Source organism: Salvelinus alpinus, chromosome 6, assembly GCF_045679555.1.
Source record: "Salvelinus alpinus chromosome 6, SLU_Salpinus.1, whole genome shotgun sequence".
Taxonomy (NCBI): domain Eukaryota; kingdom Metazoa; phylum Chordata; class Actinopteri; order Salmoniformes; family Salmonidae; genus Salvelinus; species Salvelinus alpinus.
Genome location: NC_092091.1, coordinates 40528700 through 40532650, shown reverse-complemented (window position 1 = coordinate 40532650; position 3951 = coordinate 40528700).

Below are 3951 nucleotides of genomic sequence, written 5' to 3'. Positions count from 1 at the left end.
TGGACTTGAACCCAATCGAACATCTCTGGAGAGACCTGAAAATAGCTATGCGGTGATGCTCCCCCATCCAACCTGACAGAGCTTGAGAGGATCTGTAGAGAAGAATGGGAGAAACTCCGCAAATACAGGTGTGCCAAGCTTGTAGCGTCATACCCAAGAAGACCAGAGGCTGTATTCGTTGCGAAATGTGCATCAACAAAGTACTAAGTAAAAGGGTTTAAATACTTATGTGAATGTAATATTTTTTATTTTTTATTTTGTCATTATGGGGTACTGTGTGTAGATTGATGAGGGGGAAAAACAATTTCATCCATTTTAGAATAAGGCTGTAACGTAACAAAATCGGGAAAAAGTCAAGGGGTCTGAATACTTTCCAAATGCAGTGTAGGCTGTAGCAAAAGCTAGCCAAAGAGCCATTTTATTGGTTGAAGGTTTTGAAGTATAATGCTGTTGATTTGCGATGATGACACAAACATGATATTAAGCAGGACATTCATACGAGCTTTAAAATCATATTATAATACAAAAGTAGTGTGTTACAACATGTAAATAGAGGATTTTTTAAAAGTCCCCCTTGTTCTGCCACCAACTTGCGCGCTTCGCCCTCGTGTGGCAAATCAAATCAAATATATTTATATAGCCCTTCTTACATCAGATGATATATCAAAGTGCTGTACAGAAACCCAGCCTAAAACCCCAAACAGCAAGCAATGCAGGTGTAGGAGCACGGTGGCTAGGAAAAACTCCCTAGAAAGGCCAAAACCTAGGAAGAAACCTAGAGAGGAACCAGGCTATGAGGGGTGGCCAGTCCTCTTCTGGCTGTGCTGGGTGGAGATTATAACAGAACATGGCCAAGATGTTCAAATGTTCATAAATGACCAGCATGGTCAAATAATAATAATCACAGTAGTTGTCAAGGGTGCAACAAGTCAGCACCTCAGGAGTAAATGTCAGTTGGCTTTTCATAGCCAATCATTGAGAGTATCTCTACCGCTCCTGCTGTCTCTGGAGAGTTGAAAACAGCAGGTCTGGGACAGGTAGCACGTCCGGTGAACAGGTCAGGGTTCCATAGCCGCAGGCAGAAAAGTTGAAACTGGAGCAGCAGCAAGGCCAGGTGGACTGGGGACAGCAAGGAGTCATCATGCCAGGTAGTCCTGAGGCATGGTGCTAGGGCTCAGGTCCTCCGAGAGAGAGAAAGAGAGAAAGAGAGAATTAGAGAGAGCATACTTAAATTCACACAGGACACCAGATAAGACAGGAGAAGTACTCCAGATATAACAGACTGAACCTAGCCCCCCGACACATAAACTACTGCAGCATAAATACTGGAGGCTGAGACAGGAAGGGTCAGGAGACACTGTGGCCCCATCCGATGATACCCCCGGACAGGGCCAAACAGGCAGAATATAACCCCACCCACGTTGCCAAAGCACAGCCCCCACACCACTAGAGGGATCTCTTCAACCACCAACTTACCATCCTGAGACAAGGCCGAGTATAGCCCACAAAGATCTCCGCCACGGCACAACCCAAGGGGGTGCACCAACCCAGACAGGAAGACCACGTCAGCGACTCAACCCACTCAAGTGACGCACCCCTCCTAGGGACGGCATGGAAGAGCACCAGTAAGCCAGTGACTCAGCCCCTGTAATAAGGTTATAGGCAGAGAATCCCAGTGGAGAGACAGGAACCGGCCAGGGAGAAACAGCAAGGGCGGTTCGTTGCTCCAGAGCCTTTCCGTTCACCTTCACACTCCTGGGCCAGACTACACTCAATCATATGACCTACTGAAGAGATGAATCTTCAGTAAAGACATAAAGGTTGAGACCGAGTCCGCGTCTCTCACATCGGTAGGCAGACCATTCCATAAAAATTGAGCTCTATAGGAGAAAGCCCTGCCCCTAGCTGTTTGCTTAGAAATTCTAGGGACAATTAGGAGGCCTGCGTCTTGTGACCGTAGCGTACGTGTAGGTATGTACGGCAGGACCAAATTGGAACGATAGGTAGGAGCAAGCCCATGTAATGCTTCGTAAGTTAGCAGTAAAACCTTGATATCAGCCCTTGCCTTAACAGGAAGCCAGTGTAGGGAAGCTAGCACTGGAGTAATATGATAATTTTTTTTGATTCTAGTCAGGATTCTAGCAGCCGTATTTAGCACTAACTGAAGTTTATTTAGTGCTTTATCCGGGTAGCCGGAAAGTAGAGCATTGCAGTAGTCTAACCTAGAAGTGACAAAAGCATGGATACATTTTTCTGCATCATTTTTGGACAGAAAGTAGATGGAAAAAAGCTGTCCTTGAAACAGTCTTGATATGTTCGTCAAAAGAGAGATCAGGGTCCAGAGTAACGCAGAGGTCCATCACAGTTTTATTTGAGACGACTGTACAACCATCAAGATTAATTGTCAGATTCAACAGAAGATCTCTTTGTTTCTTGGGACCTAGAACAAGCATCTCTGTTTTGTCCGAGTTTAAAAATAGAAAGTTTGCAGCCATCCACTTCCTTATGTCTGAAACACAGACTTCTAGCGAGGGCAATTTTGGGGCTTCACCATGTTTCATTGAAATGTACAGCTGTGTGTCATCCGCATAGCAGTGAAAGTTAACATTATGTTTTCGAATGACATCCCCAAGAGGTAAAATATATAGTGAAAACAATAGTGGTCCTAAAACGGAACCTTGAAGAACACCGACATTTACAGTTCATTTGTCAGAGGACAAACCATTCACAGAGACAAATTGATATCTTTCCGACAGATAAGATCTAAACCAGGCTAGAACTTGTCCGTGTAGACCAATTTGGGTTTCCAATCTCTCCAAAAGAATGTGGTGATCGATGGTATCAAAAGCAGCACTAAGGTCTAGGAGCATGAGGACAGATGCAGAGCCTCGGTCTGACGCCATTAAAATGTTTGCAAACACATAAAGCGGTCTATAGATAGAATTGTATACGGCTATACTGTTAATACAGAATTGAGTAGGGCTATAAATATTGTGTAAGAATTTAAAAAAAATGTTTGTGTCCTTATGTGCGTGTGACATTAATTACACATTTATGTAATGACTTATAATTTGGGTAACAGCTGGCTTAAATGACTATTGGGGAAAAAGTCAACTTTAGGAGAATGAAATTGAGAGTGTGTGTGTTGCAATTGTGTTTGCAGATGATTGTGTGTGTTGCAATTGTGTGTGTGTGTGCTTGACCCTCAGGTTCTAAGCTTCATCTCCAAATCAAGCGAAAGCTGATTGTGAAGCTCAACAAAGTCATTTATAAATGACATGATACGCACAAAAGGCTGATATCTGTCCCATGACTTGAATGGGATTTGTGCCACAAATGCAAAAAAATGTGCATTTGGAAACAGCGACAGCCACTGCCAGGGAAACTTAACCAAAGCATGGATTGCTGTCATAACTTGCCCATAGACTGCTTACAGGGTAAGGAAACCAGTATGTAATTGAACATTTTTGGTGAACTATCCCTTTTCACACTAAAAGGTACTTTTCACCCGTCTTGCTCAGGACTCCACTCTCTGTAAACCTAGAGCTCCACTCAAAACTTATGAGTGTGTGACTCACATATTCATGCATGAACACACGCAAAACACACTCACACACACACACACACACACACACACACACACACACACACACACACACACACACACACACACACACACACACACACACACACACACACACACACACACACACACACACACACACACACACACACACACACACACACGCAACACACTGTTCAGAGGTGTGTGTGTGTGCTGTCTGTGGGGTTAATAAGCTGTGGCAGTGGGGCTCAGATGGGATGTTTCTACGCTGGTCTGATACTGCATGTCATAAGACTAGTTTTTATCAAATACTCATGAATCATGCAGCGACGAGGTGTGTGTGTGTGTGCGTGCGTGTGCGTGTGCGTGTGTGTGTGTGTAGGTGT